This window comes from Sapajus apella, unplaced genomic scaffold (genome assembly GCF_009761245.1).
Source record: "Sapajus apella isolate SASKATOON/1434 unplaced genomic scaffold, GSC_monkey_1.0 scaffold8, whole genome shotgun sequence".
NCBI lineage: Eukaryota > Metazoa > Chordata > Mammalia > Primates > Cebidae > Sapajus > Sapajus apella.
Window position 1 is genome coordinate 31,526,639 of NW_022436948.1, and position 19,415 is coordinate 31,546,053.

Here is a 19,415-nt window from a genome sequence, read left to right on the forward strand (position 1 = left end):
ACTCTTAACTGGTCAACAGAGGCCTGGGGTTTTATCTGTTTTTGAAAAAAATATGATGATGAGAAGCCTCAGAAGTGAAAATAGAGTCATAGATCTGCTTTTACTTAGCCATCCAACAATCCCAAATGAGCACCCAAGATATGCTGCAGCTCTTTTACTCCTGTAGTTCAACGAGCTCTCTGTTCTTGTCCCACAACCTAGAAGAATGAGGTATGCAGACACCAGACAGCAAGTAAGGCAGAGTAGAATTTACTTAGTCACAGAAAATCTCTCAATAGTGAGAGGGAAACTGAAGGTGGATTGCTGGCCATGAAGCTAAGTCTAGGTGTTTTTATGGGTTTGAAATGGGTAAGTACATACTGATTGGTCTGTGGCTATGCTAGAAAAAGCACCATTCAGAAATAGGCATGATAGTGTAGGAAGGGTATGGGAGATATATATAAAATAGGTGAAGGATAAGGACCAATCAGGAGAGAGCACACCAAATGTGAATGGCAGCTCCCAATCTGGTCCACAAATTTATCCAGAACTTGTAGCTTTGTTTTCAGACTTTAGACTGTCCTTGGCTCGAACGTTGAGTTTCACCAGGGACCCATTCCTGTCTGCCTAGGAATATGCCCAGCTCCTATTGCTATCAACACTTGAAAATAAATAAATCCAAGGAGGTAAATGATCTTTTTACTGAAAGCTATATAATAATGATGAAAGAAATTGAAGACAAAAATAAATGGAAACATTCTGTGTTCACATATTGAAAATATTATTGTTATTAAAATGTTTATTCTACCCAAAGTGTTGAACAGATTCAGTGGAATTTCTATAAAAATTCTAAAGGCATTTTTTATAGACATAGAAAACAGTTCCTAACATTCACATGGAACCACAAAAGAACCCTAATAGCCAAAGCAATCTTGAATAGTAACAAAGCTAAAGGCATTACACTACCTGATTTTGGAATATAGTATAAAGCTATGGTAATCAAAACAATATGATATTGGCATCAACACAGATATATAGAGAGCCTAGAAGTCAACTCATACATATACAGTCAAATGACCTTTGAAAAAAGTGTAAAGAATACACAATAGAGAAAGGAAAATCTCTTTAATAAATGAATGGTGCTAAGAAAACTGAATATCCAAATATGAAAGAATAAAATTAGACCTTTACTCATATCATATACAAAAATTAACTGAAAATGGGTTAAAGATAGAAAGTTAAGGCTTAAACTGGGAAAAGGACCATAACAGACATTTTAAAAGAAGACATATAAATGGCCAACAGGTATATGAACAGATGCTTTACATCACTAACCATCAGGGAAATGCAAATTAAAACCATAGTAATGCATCAATTCATATCTCATATGATGACACATCACCTCATAGCATTCTATTAAAATGACTATAATAAAAAAGAAAACAAATGTTGGCAAGGTTGGAACTCTTGTACACTACTAGTAGGGATATAAATTAGTATAGCCATTATGAGAAAGTTTACAGTTACCTCAAAATATTTTATAAAGAGCTACATTATAACCCAACAATTGCACTTCTCATTATATGTTGTCATCTTGAAGTAGCTGAAAGAATCAAAATTTAGTTCAAAGAGTTTATTTTGGCTGAAAGTTGAGGAATGCCACCTAGGAAAGATGGACTTCAGGAAAATAGGCTCAGTACTCTGAATTTAAAAGTTAAGGTCTTGCTTAACTAGGCAGATAACAAGGAAACTTAGTAGGATTATAATGTTTTCTATACAAGGATGGTTTATAAGTTACAGGAATTTAATTAGTTACAGTCTCTTTTCTTTATAACTTGTTTTTATCTATTTCTCATTTTATAAGTGTGTGTAACAGTCTATCTTAGACAATATGCTACTCATGAATTACTTTTGTGAGGAAAAACGAGAGGAAAGTTAATTTATAATAAAGGCCAACAGTTTAGAGGGAACTTGTCTTCCTTGGTATTCTTTAGTCATCTACAACAATTTATGAAACAACATAGGTAAAGAAAAAGGTTAATCTATAATCAGAGTAACAAAGGTTACCGCTGCCTGCTTAGATGACTCATGTTCCATCATTATATTTTCTTAAGACTCAAAATATTTTAAGGTTCCAACAGCCTTGATTTTGAATTGATTATTTTTAAAAATACAAAATCAGTATCTGGAAAAGATATCTGCACTCTCATGTTTATTGCAGTGTTATTCACCCTAACCAACTATGGAAATAACCCAAGTGTCTATTGATGGATGACTGGAAAAAGAAAATATGATATATATCATACAATGGAATTATTTTTCAGCTTTAAAAAAGAGGAAAGTTGTGTCATGTATGACAACATAAATGAATCTGGAGGACATTATGCTAAGTGAAATTAACTAGGTACAGAAATAAAAACAAATACTGCGTGATTTCACATTTATGTGAAATCTAAAAAAGACACACTCATAGAAGCAGAGAGTAGAATGGTGTTTGCCAGGAGCAGGGAGGAGGAAAAGGCAATGGGGAGATGGTTAAAGGGAATAAACTTCAGTTATGCAGGATGAATAAGTTCTGAAGATCTAAGTACATTATGAAAGCTATGGTTAATAATGCTGTATTGTATTATGTAAATTTGTTAAGAGAGTAGAACTTAAAAGTTCATACCACACACACAAAAATGGTAACTGTGGGAGGTAGTAGCTAAGTTAATTAGTTTGATTGTGGTAATAATGTCATAGTATATATTTATATAAAACATTAAGTTCTACACCTTAAATATATATGATTTTTATGTAAACTATGCCTTGATAAACCTTGGGGAAAGGAAAAGCCAAGGGAAAAAAAGAGAAGATATCTAAAAGTTTTCTAAAAAGAGCTATTTTATGTTAAATGTTGATTTTCAATTAAGGGAGTGGGGAGTATGGGAAAAGGTTACTTGTCTTCTCGATAAGGACATTGTTAGTGAGAAATATGGCAGAAAAAAGTTACCTTATTTTTATGAAATATGCACATTTGATTTCAAGAATTTACCCAGGCATCTTTTAATGCAGCAACATATGTATTGTTTGCAAAAGGTTTACACTATGCACAAATGCAGAATAATTTTAATTTTTGCCCCCAAATTTAAAATATATATATATTTTTTAAATATATATACTTGTGTATGCATATATATATATATATACACACACACATATACCTATAAATTTCACTTGTATGTACGTGTGTGTGTATATATACATATATATATATATACTTATATATAAATTCTACTTGTATGTGCGTGTGTATACACACACACGCACACACAAGTGGAATTTATTTCAGAATTTTTTAAAGGATTAGATTCCCTTTTTTTCCTTCCCTTCCAACATATTTTATTGGAATTCATCAAAATACAGCACCATAGGAGAAACCATTTTTTCATTTTTTCTGAGCATGAGACAAATACACCTCTTTAAAAATTCTAAGTTCAGGTCGATTTGCTTGGTGTTTTACTTGTACAGGCTCATTTCACTTTCTTTGCTTAACCAGCCACAGCTCTGATTTCAGTTGGAATATTGGCCACTCAGGATCACATTGTGTTTCTGTATCGTTTGTATTAATTATTTTCGTTTCAGGATTGTTTACATGAATTCACTGAGGGCAATCGAAACTTCAGCAACTTCAAGCCTGAAAGAGTTAATTTTCAAGGCTGAACTATTCCCATAGTTCTGACTGTAATTGTTGCTGATTATTTTTATGTTGTAATGAAGCAATAATGATCAAAGCACAAGGCATTTCTTAGGGATTCATGACTGGCTGAGTTTGCCTCAGGCCATTAACCCCCCGTCATTAATTCCCCTGGAAATCCATTGTGCTGAGGTCATTATTGTTACTAACAGAGCTGTATGAAAACATTTGCACACACTTTAGAGTAAAACTGTTGATTATTTTCTGCCTGCACAAGTTTTGTGATTGAAAAACCTAAGGCAGTGATAAAGTTTGACCAACAGAGAAAAGAAATTATTGTTCACTGGGGGAGAAAATTATATGTATTTGATACATATGTGATATGATGTCACGTATGTGTATATGCATATAAATGTTTTATATGAACACATGAGCAAGCATTCTATATATTTTTTATCCTTAGACTTTATATAGAATTTTCTAGCTTGTGAATATATTACACATCAGTTGAATATTTTAAATGCAATCATTTTGGATTATAGATGGATTTTTAGTTATGAAAAACATACTGAACAAATGTATCTTTCTTTTTCTTGCTATACATTTGTTCTTCTTTAATACCACTAAGCTAATGAATGTGAATAAAATTTTCTTTGAAAAGTAATTCTCTACTTAGTAAACATTCAAAAATCTACTTTTGTTCTCTCCCAATAATAATTCCTTAAAATAATGACAGTGGTAGCGCTGTAATTATCACATTCACAATGTCACAATGTTTCGGGTTTTGTTTTTGTTTTTTGTTTTCGTAGTACCCTGTGTATATAGCACTGCACTTCTCACGAAAAGAGTAGCCACATGTAAGATATACGACTATTTTGGATGAATTAAATAGCAAAGCAGTCTCAACTCTGTCTTAAAATTTCAAGGGTTACTTACTAATCAGTTAACTATTATTAAAACTTCACTTTAATTAAGTGTCCCTAAAATACAACTGGTTGCCCTTAGAAAGAGATGAGAGCCAAGGAGACACCAGATGATCAGACTGGAATTTGAGGAAAATCTCAGAAAATTTGTCTTCCTGTTACTTCCTTGTAAGTGAATTTGTTTCTATAATAGATCTTAGTTACTGTTGAAGTTTAATTTACTTTTTAAGCATAAAGATAATCTCCGATTTTCACTAAAGTTTTAAATTGTATATTATCGAGACTATCATAGGTGATTGCTACTTATTGTTTATTTTTCTTTTATATCCTCCTCTATTTAAAATTTAAATAGTGAGGAAAATAAGCAGAAGAAAAATAGGTTTGGCTAGCAGAGGATTCCAGACATTTTTTCCATAAAACCCACGGTATCCAATGGAATTGGAAGGAGATAATATAACTGAAAATTTGGGGCACTATACGAATGTAAATTTTTAAAAAATTAACAAGAAAAACATAGCTTGGAGAAAATGTTTTTCATCCTGAGGAGATACTAGAAAACTAGTAATTCATTCTACGTATCTCAAATAGGAGCAAATCAATGAAATGCAAACTAATGGAAAGAATCTACCCTCATTTTACCGATAAAAAAGCAAGCGTTGAGTAAATAATTTCTCTAAAGCAAATCATCTGGAGAACAGCAAAACTAGAATTTAAATTACTCTCAAGATGTATTTTACCCCTACTTCATATGGTTTTATCACAAAGAAACATTCCCTACTGTGTCTTTTGAAAAGTGCTTTTCGAAGGAGTCACAGAAGACAATGCCAAGATGACTATTTTCAATAGATAATGTGATGGTTAATTTTCTGTATCAACTTGGCTGGGCCACAGAAGCCAGATATTTGGTCACATAGTATTTTGGATGTTTCTGTAATCATCGTTTTTGGATAAGATTCATATATAATTTAATAGATACTGATTGAGTAAAGCAGATTACCTTCTCTAATGTTGTTGGGCCTCACCCAATCGGTCGAAGGCCTTGATAGAGCAAAGACTGACCTCTCTTGAGCAAGAATGAATTGTGCCAGCAGACCGCCTTTGGACTCAAACTGCAGCTCTTGCTAGAGGCTCCAGCCTGCCAGGCTACCCTGCAGATTTTGGATCTATCAAGTTTCCACAATTGCACGAGCCAATTCCTTAAAATAATATGTGTGTATATACATATACACATCCTGTTGGAGAATCCTGACTAATACAGATGGGAAATAAAAATAGAAACAGAAAATGGTATGAAGAACCAAAAGCATGTGGAAAGATATTTAGGACAGAGTGTGAGTCTGAGAATATCTCCTGTCAGGGTTCCAAAAAGATTCCATTCCTACACTCAAAAACAAAATAAACAAAATAACACCACCATCCCTATGGTAGACCGTGGGTCTCATATGCATATCAGGGACATTTTATGGATGCTTTCTTGCACAATAAAATGATAAAACTCTGTGTTTGAAATATACCTAAAATGTGCTTTCCTTTTTAAAAAAATCTAGGGTCACCTATAGTTTAAGATGAAAAATACCTTAAAATGCTTTTTTTAAAATACTTAGGAGCAGAATATATATGAATAAATGTGTGTGTATGTATAGCTATCTAAATGATAATTAGCTAACTAGGTAAAAGTGGAGGTTGGGGAAAATGTGTCCTTTGTGATATTTCACAAAGACTTCTATTTTTCATGAAATTTAATTCTCTTTAGAAAGCAACTGAAAGCCCTTTAACAACATAGCATCTTTGCTGGAGGGCCCATATTATTTCAATTACATCTAGTTATATACACAGGTATATGTATTCACGTTTAAATGCAGGTGAACTACCTGCAAAGAGCTTCATTTTATACCTTATTGTTTTTTGAAACACCACCCACATATGCGTCAGAAATAATTATGCCTATGTAGCTGCTCAGTGGTTCTTTCTTCTGTATCAGTGTTAATGGTGAGAAGGTTTCCTCAAGAGCAGAGCACCTTGGGTTCAGGGGTTTGTCTGATGGTAGCACCAAGAAGAGACTCAGGGCTTCTTATCCTTGGACTTGTAATGAGTAAAGATAATTGTTTTCTCGTTGAGGAAAATGGTAATAGTTATTATTGCCATGTTCTTATTCTACTGTAGCAGCAGCAATATATGTGCTATATTTCTTTTACATGTATTATATAATATGTAATTATATTGTCTATATGCATTATAGCATCATATATAGTTTCTATATTTATAGTTAGAAATATGAATGCTAAATTGTATTTCTGAATTTTATTTCTAAAAGTGACAAGGAGGATAAGAACAAGAGAAATGGAAAAAAAAAAAAGGCAAAAACTCGTGAAGAATTGGGCCTTCTTTTTGCCAAGGATGCCTTCCTGTAAGTTTGCTTGTGGTGAATATGTTTTATGTAAATAAGGAGAGATGCATTTGCATGTGCGTCTCTAGCTGTCTGCAGGGCAAAGATTAGGGAAAGTGTTCCTGTTTTCAGAGGGCCACCTTAGACGTTGGAATGTGGCCTGTCTTCTCTGAACTCTCTCCTGCATTACAGCATGTTCAGGATACAAGATAGGAAGGGCCCTCCTTCCACAGGAATAAACACAGATGGAAAGCAAAATTCTAGAGATAGATCTGTACTATTATTTTACGGAAAAGAAAAGTGGCAGGGTTCATCTTCATTTTTATTTTACTTTAATATTTTTTCAGCTGTCTATTCAAGGACTTTAATTTATATATATATTTTATTGCACTTTAGGTTCTGGGGTACATGTGCAGATCATGCAGGATTGTTGCATAGTTACATACATGGCAATGTGGTTTGCTGCCTCCATCCCCGACGCCTATATCTGGCATTTTTCCCCATGTTATCCCTTCCCAACTCCCTACCCCCCGCTATGCCTCCCTTATTCCCCCACAACAGATCCCAGTGTTTGATGTTCCATCCCTGTGTCCATGTGTTCTCATTGTTCAACACCCACCTATGAGTGAGTACATGCAGTGTTTGATTTTCTGTTCTTGTGTTAGTTTGCTGAGAATGATGGTTTCCAGCTTCATCCATGTCCCTGCAAAGGACATGAACTCTTCCTTTTTATGGTTGCCACATTTTCCTTGTCCAGTCTATCATCGATGGGCATTTGAGTTGGTTCCAGGTCTTTGCTATTGTAAATAGTGCCACAATGAACATACGTGTGCCTGTGTCTTTATGATAGAACTATTTATAATCCTTTGGATATATACCCAGTAATGGGATTGCTAGGTCAAATGGAATTTCTATTTCTAGGTCTTTGGGGAATTGCCACACTGCCTTCCACAATGGCTGAACTAAATTACACTCCCACCAACAGTGCAAAAGTGTTCCTATTTCTCCACATCCTCTCTAGCATCTGTTGTCTCCAGATTTTTTAATGATCGCCATTCTAACTGGCATGAGGTGGTATCTCAATGTGGTTTTGATTTGCATTTCTCTAATGACCAGTGATGATGAGCATTTTTCAAAAGTTTGTTGGCCTCATGTATGTCTTCTTTTGAAAAAAAATCTGTTCATATCCTTCACCCACTTTTGAATGGGTTCTTTTTTTTTTTTCCTTGTAAATCTGTTTTAGTTCTTTGTAGATTCTGGATATTAGCCCTTTGTCACATGGGTAGATGGCAAAAATTTTTCCTATTCTGTTGGTTGCCAGTTCAAGCTAATGATTGTTTCTTTTGCTGTGCAGAAGCTGTGGAGTTTAATTAGGTTCCATTTGTCTATTTTGGCTTTTATTGCCAATGCTTTTGGTGTTTTAGTCATGAAGCCTTTGCCTATGGCTAGGTCCTGAACGATTTTGCCTAGGTTTTTTTCTAGGATTTTTATGATGTTGGGTCTTATGTTTAAGTCTTTAATCCATCTTGAGTTAATTTTAGTGTAAGGTGTCAGGAAGGAGTCCAATTTCTGCTTTCTGCACACTGCTAGCCAGTTTTCCCAACATCATTCATTAAACAGGGAATCCTTTCCTCATTGCTTGTTTTTGTCAGGTTTGTCAAAGATCAGATGGTTGTGGATGTGTGGCGTTGCCTCTGAGGCCTCTGTTCTGTTCCATTGGTCTATATTGCTGTTTTGGTCCAGTACCATACTGTTTTGATTACTGTAGCCTTGTAGTATAGTTTAAATTCAGATAGTGTGATGCCTCCAGCTTTGTTCTTTTTGCTTAGAATTGATTTGGCTATGCAGGCTCTGTTTTGGTTCCATATGAAGTTTAAGGTGTTTTTTTTTTTTCCAGTTCTGTGAAGAGGGTCATAAGTAGCTTGATGGGGATAGCATTGAATCTATAAATTACTTTAGGCAGTATGGCCATTTTCACAAAATTGATTCTTCCTAACCATGAGCATGGAATGTTTTTCCACCTGTTTGTGTCCTCTCTTAAATTCTTGAGCAGTAGTTTGTGGTTATCCTTGAAGAAGTCCTTTACATTCTTTGTTAGTTATATTCCTAGGTATTTTTTTCTCTTTGTAGCAATTGGTCACATTCACAAGTACTGAAGGTTAGAACTTGAACATATATTTTTGGGGGAACACAATTCAAACCACAACAAGTAGTAGTAATAATAATACAGCAAAAAGAATACTACAAGCCAGGTCTGGGTCTCCTTCTCCAGCCTTCTTCTCCATTGATTCTCATTGCTGCACTTACCTACTGCTAAGCTCAAGTAATTGTATAAGTTAGTATTTGCTGCCCTCTGCTCCTAGCCTCTTCATTTTTAATGATACTCAATCTCTGTTTCCGTATTTGTACATGAATTATTTCTGAATGCCTCATACCTTTGGGTAGATGATTCATTAGATGGGATGATTATTGCTGTTGCTCGCAAGATTCCTACTTCCAGGTGACCCATCTGCTACTTTACACACAGCAGTCTGTGAGCAAGTGACAGACATTTCCTTATAGGACTCCAGCTCCTGGAGTGCTTCTACCATGCCTTTGCTTTGACAGAGAATCCCATATAAGCTACGTGGCTTAGTCAGAGTAAGAAGTCAGCTTAATGTGCATGGAATGTGAAGGTAGATAAAGATTAATTAATACTCTGGTTTTGCAAACAGTGAAGTTGGGACACACAGTTCAGTGGTTCATCTGGGCTTAGAGTCACAGTCATGCATAGAACTGAGCTTTAGTTTCCTCAGTACTCCAAAGCCCAAAGAAAAACAACAGCAAGTTTGGTGACTCTCATCCAGCCATAGTAAACATGCCACTTAATCAAATGAGATTAACCTTGTTCACATACAACTCTATAATTTATCTCTTCTGAGGAACTGAACAAAATGTCCATCATAGTTTTGCCAATTCTGAGCTGTGTGAGTTCATACATTAATTCAATTTCTATAATAAAATTTCTTCATGTATAAAATAAGAAAAATAATAGCTCCTAGTTTGCTTGTGAAAAATAAAGAAACCAATCTATTTATAATGTTGTCATTGTTATTGTATTAGTCCAATTTCATACTGCTATGAAGAAATACCCAAGACTGGGTAACTTACAAAGAAAAAGAGGTTTAATGGACTCACAGTTCCACATGGCTGGGGAGGCCACACAATCAAGGTGGGAGGCAAAGGAAGGACATCTTACATGGAGGCAGGCAAAAGAGTATGTACAGGGGAACAGCTCTGCATAAACCCATCAGATCTTGTGAGACTTATTCACTATCACAATAACAGCATGGGAAAAACTCGCACCCTTGATTCAATTACCAACCACCAGCTCTCTCCCATGATACGTGGGGATTATGGGAGCTACAATTAAAGATAAGATTTGAGTAGGGACACAGCCCAACCATATCAGTTATAGAATAACATAGATGTTTATGTTGGAGCTCAGACACACTACCCCAAAATATGGCATCTTGGAAATTGAGAAAACAGCAGAAGCAGAAATGTTACTCTCCGATTGTTTCCTGACTTTCTGTGTGAAAGCTGGCTATAGAGACAATAGGTCAAAATATCCTCATGTGACAAGTGTCCTGCTCTATACCTGGATACCGAGAGGAATTTGAACAGGCAGGCCGCACTGGGTTTACCCTGAGTTTATTGCCATTAGAGCACACTATTTTTGCCCAATTATAGTTCAACATGACTGTCCATTCTTCATTGAATCTAAGCATAATTTATTTTTTTTTTCCTGAATCTTTTGGTCTTCATTTCTGAAGACTATTATGTTAGGTAAAATCTTGGATAAATAAATTTTTTATATTTTTCTATTGCTAATCTGTCTTTTGTTATAGGAGTGTCAGCCGTGAACCTTGCAATGGGTGAGGAAAAAATAGTATCTTTTCTTCCCTACTCTTCATAAATTGTAATTCCTGTACCTCCCACATAAATGTGAATAGAACTGACAGTGTCACATCATTATTCTATTATGCTCTGCTATGGGCTAAGTTTTCACGGTGTATTTAAATTTGTTTTGTTAAATATGTATGTCTAGTATGCCAAATAATTTTCTTTAATTTCCTTCAACAATATGTATTTGTTTATGCGATTTTTTTGGTCTTCAATACCCAAATTAGTCATCTATGTTTGCACAGGTTTTATGAGCCAGACCCCTGAGATTAACCTTTTCCAACTAAGACAGCCCAATATTTTTCAAATTAACAGAATAAGGTAGTGCATAAAATTAGAGTTGGCACTTTCCCCTTCTTTTAATGTTTAAATCCCCAAAGGTTCCATGAACAGCTAGCGTGAAACAACCTCGAGGCAAAACACCATCATTTAAAATATGCAAAACCTGTCTAGTTGTTGGCCTAACCTATCATTTCAAGACACAAGGCAAAAGCAGCAAAACCACAGCAAAATGCAAGAAAATTCATTTTTTCATAAAACTCAAAACTTTTAAGAAAAGCTTATCTTCTATATATTACAAAATGCTGACTATGATTTTCACATTTAACATAATTACAAAAAACATCATATACAAGTGAAGATCAATCTGTCTTATTTTGTAATGTATAATTAATTACAACATAATTGTAATAAAGTAGATTTTTTAAAAATAAGTAATTAAATATATCTTTATTCATACTGGAAAGATGATGTACCAGAACTCATTTTCAGGGTAGAAGGAGAAAGATGTGAGAAAGAAAGAAAATTTTCAAAATAAGGACCTTTAAATATTGTTACTTTCTTTATATCAGCGATATAACTACAATAATAGAAGAATAATGATATACCAGTGGATGTTTATTTCTTTATAATTTCACTTCTTAATGGATATCAATTTTCAACTACCCATCCACTGAATTTAATACTCAATGACAGTGCTGCAATGTTCTTCATATTATCTTTGACACAAATGTGGTTGCAGAAATGTATATCTCTTGAAGTTTATAGCATGTTTCCTGCTTGATGAAATCAGTATAAAATCTGCTTTCATGGTTAAATTTGATATATTAGGGTCAAGACAAGCTGCGACTGAGAGTGACAGCTTCTGAAGAGTTAAACTTACATATTTCAAGATTTGTGGAATTTGAACTGAGAGAGATGATTTAGGGTATCTGGCAGAAGAAATTTCTAAGGATCAAAGCACTCAAGAGGTGAGTTGGGTGCTGTTAAAGGTGTTCAATTTAAAAGGGAAACAGAACATAGAAGTTCAGAAAATTTGCAGCCTGACAATGAGACAGAAAAGAAAATCCCATTTTCTGAAGAAACATTCAAGCCAGCTGCAGAAATTTGCATAAATAACAAGGAGCCAAATGTTAATAGCTAAGACAATGGGGAAAATGTCTGCAGGGCATATCAGAGACTTTTATGACAGCCCCTCCCATCATAGGCCCAGAGGCCTAAGAGGAAAAAATGGTTTTATGGGTCTGGCCCAGGGTCCCCATGCTGTGTGTAACCTGGGGACTTGGTGCCCTGAATCCCAGCTGCTACAGCCATAGCTGAAAGATTTAAACCTAGAGCCTGGACTGTGACTTCAGAGGGTGTAAGCCTCAACCCTTGGCAGCTTACACATGGTGTTGAGTTTGCAAATGCACAGAAGTCAAGAATTGGGATTTGGGAACCTCTGCCTAGATTTCAGAAGATGCATGCCCAGGAAAAAGTTTGCTGCAGGGGTGAGGCACTCATGGATAATCTCTGCTAGGACAGTGCAGAAGGGAAATGTGAGATTGGAGTCCCCACACAGAATCTCTACTGGGGCACTGCCTAGTGGAGCTCTGAGAAGAGAGCCACCATCCTCCAGACCCTGGAATGATAGATCCACTGCAGCTTGCACTGTGTACCTGAAAAACTCACAGACACTCAATGCCAGCCAATGAAAGCAGCTAGGTAGGGGGCTGTACCCTGCAAATGCACAGGGGCAGAGCTGCCCAAGACCATGAGAACCCACCTCTTGCATCAGCATGACCTGGATGTGAGACACAGAGTCAAAGGAAAACATTTTAGAGGTTTAAGATTTGATTGCCCTGCTGGATTTTGGACTTGCATGGGCCTGTAGCCCCTTTGTTTGGCCAATGACTCCTATTTGGAATGGTAGTATTTACCCAATGCCTGTACCCCCACTGTATCTAAAAAGTAACTAACTTGCTTTTGATTTTATGGGCCCATAGGAGGAAAGGACTTGCCTTTGAGTTGAGACATTGGACTGTGGACTTTTGAGTTAATGCTGCAGTGAATTAAGACTTTGGGGGACTGTTGGAAAGGCATGTTTGGTTTTGAAATGTGATGACATGAGATTTGGTAGGGGCCAGGGGCAGAATGATATAATTTGGCTATATCATCATCCAAATCTCATCTTGAATTTCTGTGTGTTGTGAGAGAGACCTGGTGGGGGTTAAATTATGAAGGCAAGCCTTTTCCATGCTGTTTTCATGATAGTGAGTCTCACAAGATCTAAAAGTTTTATGTGGGGGAGGTTCTTTGTAGAAACTCTCTTCTCTTATCTGCTGCCATGGCAGATGCGCCTTTCACCTTCTGCCATAACTGTGAGGTCTCCAAGCCACTTGGAACTGTAAGTCCATTAAGCTTCTTTCTTTTGTAAATTGCCAAGTCTCTGATATATCTTTGTCAGCAGTGTGGTTATGGACTAATACACCTCACATTGGGGAACAGAGTTTCAACAAATAAATTTTGGGAGACATAAACATTTATTCCACAGCAACTATCAATCTCAATATCCTAAATAATCTAAAAGGAAAGCTTTAGTCTTCTTTCTCTATGCCTTTCAAATTAAGAAATTTTTCCCTACCTCAACATTTTCCATCTCAAATAATTACATTGTTATTCAAGCTTGCTATTTATCCTTGATTATTTCCCTTCTCTAACTTCATCCAATTTATCAGGAAGTCCTACTTATGTCTGATATTTTTCTGTGTCCTTTGTCATTTCATCTCCAAAGTTGCCTTCTTGATGAAAGCCAGTGTCATATTATCCGGTTTGCTGTAATTCTCCTGTATCTGGCCTCTCTGCCTTCATATTCACTCACCTATCTCCACATAGATGCTGGACTGATATTTTAAATATGTAAACCACATTATAGAACTCTTTTCATTTAAAATTATCATTGGAGGCAGTATAAAATCCAAACACTATTGATTTTATTTTCCTAATCTGCTTCCTTTTCAATCGCATTCCATACTATTGTCCTTTCTTGACCAGATTTCGGCCACTTGGACATTTGTTGTTTTTCTGTTCCTCCATAATACAGGTCACTTTTAATTGAACATATTATTTTTTTCTGCTTGATATTTGGATTTTTTTTTTTCGGTCTTTATCACACTGCATGACAGGCTTATTCTCATCTTACTGGTATCACATCTCAAACAATCTCCAGTCACCTCCTCAGAGAAGTCTTTCCAGACAGAGTAAACAATTACTGTTTATTACATCAACCTTTTTATATCCTTTTGGCATTGATGTGATCTATAATGATTCCTTATATTTTTTCAGTTTGTTTACCATTTATCATATGACATCTGTAAGGAAGGGTCCTTATCTGTTGCGTTTACAACTTTATCTACAACACATAGCACTGTACCTAGCCCATAGAGATTAATAAATATTTGCTGATTGAATGAATAATTGTTTAAATGGACATCTCTCTCAAAGATCTCACTGCTAAGAAAGCCACTCTATTGACTTCAGCCAAAACACCTGCTATAGCAGCTGGATATATGTGATGTGAGGAAGAGAAGCTTCTCCATAGTTCATAACCTCTTTCTTTAATCAGTTAACTCAGGATCATTAGAGAGGATCATGATATTATTGTTATATTTTAACATGGAGTCATTTCTCAAAATGTCTGCCATCTGATAGTCCCCCATTTTGTTTTTCATCGCTGCTAAAATACCTTCCTTCACCTTCTACAGTTCTAATGCCCTTATCCTCTTCCTCTTCATCATCATTACCCTCATTCTAACTTACACCTTCATATGTATTTTCTGTAAATTCATGGATTTACATCACTATAAAGAATTTGAAATTTTGTTTTAAACTTCAGTTGAACAGCTTTGGATAAACTTTTTAAGGGATCCTGAAAGACCTTGGGGGTTCAGACTCTAAAATGTGAATCCCAAACTTGGTATCTTCATTGCCTTGACTACAGAAATGGTAAAGATTGTTCTTTACATGCAGGAGTTCTCTAAAGACTAGTGTTGGCACTTAGGAAAAACATAACAAATGAATATTTTGGCTCCCATTGCTAATTCTACTCGATTTCTCTAGTTAGACTCTGTTTTTCTGAATGTAAAACTTTTATAAAAGCAGACAATGCAGTAAATCCTTGCTCTTAAATATTTGGTACAGGAGTCATATATCTAGGAGCAATTTCTTAACCGTGGTAAATAAATTATTCCTACAGCTGCAGTCTGAATTATATTTCCCCTTAGTAAAACAACAAGCCAGCCAGAAAGCCCATTTGCTCAGTGCTAGTGTTGACCATATAAACATTTGAAAAGACAATGGTAACTTGCTCCTCGACAGCACTGCAAATTGAAACCAATAAAACAAATCTCAATGTATTATGCTGCCAAATACCCCACTAACTGTACCACTTTCTTCTTTTTAAACATTCTAACTTTTTATTGATTTCACTGTAATCTCAGGAATTATAAAAAAAAATTAGTTTCTTTTCAGGTTAAGCACAAAAAATTTGTTAAATTCTACAGTGAGTTCTATAAATCATTAATAAACCATTCCAGATGTCATGGGTTTTTTTCCTTGAATTCTTATACAAAATATTTTAATCATGTAATTTAATGTTACATGTAAATGAATGGCTGGTTCATGCAATACTGTTTATTTCCAATTGAAATTGAGATTTATATTAAATCTTAAAAGATTTTTTTTCTGTTATGAAATAGTGGTTTCAGATATTTGCCATTATATTTTCTATATCACCAACAGCCAGGTATGGTGCAGACAAAGTCCAAACATACTTTGATACTGTTTTCTGTTACTGAATGCCTATTTTCATTCTAATGTCAATTGATTTAGAGAATTGAGAAATGCATCATCCAATTTATATATTCCTAGAAACATGGAAAAATATGTATCAAGACCAATCTTCATTAATTATTTCATTCATTCATTTATGTACTACATAATATTTGTGGGACACACACTTTGTGGCTATCATATTGGAAGTGCTATGTAACACAGGGCAAACTCTTTGCCTTTATGAAACTTAACAGAGGATTGACAATGTAGAAGTAAAGAGTAAATGAACAAGATAACTTTAGATGTTATAAATGTACTATGAGGAATAATGTGAAAAAGAGTCAGTATATGAGTTAAATTGGGTAGCCCAGGGCATAAGATAGACTTTAGGCTGACTGATGAGAGAATGCCAATTAGAGCAAAAGCAAAAGCACTCTGAGCAAATACAGCCACAATTGTGAATCTTTAATCTTAACACTTAGAGGCCATTGTGGGTCATTCATTGGCCTAATTTCAGCATTGTATCTTAGAGAATATGGAGACCCAAAGAGAGAGAGAGAAAGACAGATAGACAGAAACACACACACACACACACACACACACACACACACACACACACACACAGAGAGAGAGAGAGAGAGAGAGAGAGAGAGAGAGAGACAATGAGAGAGAAGAAACACCCAAACACCCAGCTGATAGAGCAATCAGAACACACATGTGTATGGGTGGTTACCCATCTTACACAGGTGCAGTTCATGGCACATCAAAACTGTTACAATACTAATATCAAAGATCTTTGATCACAGATCACCAAAACAGATATACAAATAATTTTTAAAAATGAAATACTACATGAATGACCAAAGTATGACACAGATATACAAAGTGAGCACATGCTATTGGAAACATGGTGTCAATAGACTTGCTATTTCAGATGGTGTTGAGAAATATTTTAAAGCAGGAATCTTTCAGCTCCTGTGTGATGAAGTGAGCACACTCTGAATCGTAAAGATAAATGGGAGATCAGAGAAGGATACTTTCTGCTTTTTCTAAAGTGCTTTTATTCTACAGTGAATGAGGGGGAAAAAAGGACATGCACTTTTACTTAAAAAGAAAATTCACAATAAAAAGGAATTAGGCTTACCTTTCAGATTTATAGTGCCTTTCAGTACAAAATTATTAAATATTTTATGTTCATATTAAATAAAGTTTTAGAGTTTTCCCCTTCCATGCATTTAAGTCCTATAAATTTTCCCATTTTATATGACCTTTTTTGTATCTAGATAGAAATAACTATATGGATTATTTGCTTAAGCACTGTTATTTTTCCTTGATTTTTTTTAATGTTGCAAGTTAATAGATGCATCAATAACAGGAAATAATATATATTAAGAGAGAAAGAATGCTCAGAGTCTAAGCAAACTTTAATAACTAATGCAGGAATCAAGGCAAAATAGTTAAAAAATAGATACTTCTAGTTAAACTGTAACAATGTTACTGCAACATTTTCCTTATTATCTCAATTTTATCAGAAGAAAAAAGTATTTTATAATAGATGTCACAGGTTTCTTTTTTTTCTTTTTGATGTTTTCTGATACTTATTGCTTAAACTGTACTGTCCTCAATTAAAAATTGAAAATGTCATCTTGTGAGGACACTAAATGAAAAATTACTAGCATTACCTTATAAAATCATAATTGTAATTATTAAAGACTTGAGAATATAAATACATGTTTTTCCTTCTGAAAAAAAAAAAAAAAACGTATTCAAACTTCTTTTTAAAGGTGTATAGGTGAGTGCTAACTGAGTTGCAGTATTGACCTAGGTCATTTAAAACTGTATAATGTAAAGTAAGGAAATTTGCCAAGCAGAATACACTTTAACAGAACTTCTCAGAAGTTATATTATAGAAAATTTAATTCACAAATTGGGTTTTATTTTGCTACATTTTTCAGACAAAAATAACAAGTATACAAGTGTCGATGTTTCAGAATAATGGGTGTTCTTATATATAGTGCTTCTTTACAATGCTTAGTAGTGAAATTTTATAAAACAAGGTATAGATCAAAACTATCAAAAAAAGTTTTCTATTCTATGTCAAAAACTCAGTCAAATATATTTTTCCCTTTTTGAGGAAAATATATGCCTTTTTGCTAGATCATTTCAGACTGTCAAGTTTGATAATAGACTTACTTTTAATTACCTTATATTAGTGACATTCAATCTCAGCTCTGCTAAACTATATGAAGGTGTTCTATTAAGACCTGATATTACTTTGTTAATTAATTTCCTGTGACAAAGCTTACAAATGGAGATATTTATCCTTGGCATGCTGATTCTACACAATACCCTATCCCTTCATCAGAACTCTACGACGATTAACAAGCTTTGTCATGCTCACTGGGTTTCTGCAGTTAAATTTTAAAATACAACCATAAATATCATTGACGATTCATTATAATTCTGAAGTGGATCAAATTAGGATCTTATCCCTAATAACAATCAGACAGGTTATTACAGTCTATCTAATTCAGTCACATAAGAATTAATAGAGATTATGATTTTACTGTTGAAAATCCTTAAATTGCTTTTCAAATATATGAAGTAGAATGCTGCTATATATTTGAATCAAAAGCAAGTGAACCAAAATCAAAGATATACTACTTTTCTCCCATGATGGAATCATGGAAGTAAAACTGACTAGGACATTTTGCTCTGAGCCTATATGTACATATCTGTACTATTATAAAGATCAAATCCAACAGTGTGGATTTTTTTTTTTTGTACTAGGTTCATGCTTAAATCTTCTGTGCTCTGATTTTTATATTACGAGTAGAAAATTTTAAAGGAAATAGAAAAGTAATTAAAAAGTTGCCGATTGCCCATTCAGGATAATAGTTATTGTGAATTATATTGAGAAAAAATCATTATTTTGAATATGTCCAATCATGCCAATATTCAAATATGCATACATCAAATTAAGTTTCTTATGTCTTTGAGAAATGACCTAGAACACAAATAAAGTTAAATTACCACAACAGAGCTCTAAATAAATATGAGCATTAACATTATTTTTTGTCAGAGTCACCTAATAGAAAACACACCATAGAGTCTTTTAAAATTGTGATAGAATTTTTTAAAATATGTGCTACTAATTATATCATTAATAAGAAAGCATGTTTACATTTAAGCACCTTAAGTATATATATATTTCTTCAGGAAAAGTATAGAAATTCAAGTTTCTACTTCAGTATTTAAAGTACTTAGAAATTTACACTTCATCCTAGAAATAAAGCTTCCTTTAGGGAGGGTTAGGAGAAAGACTAAATAGTCTGCATTTTCAGCAGTGTACCAGGGTCCTTTCTTAAGGCTTCCCCTTCATTCAGTGAGTTCTGACTAAGTCTGACAATTGATT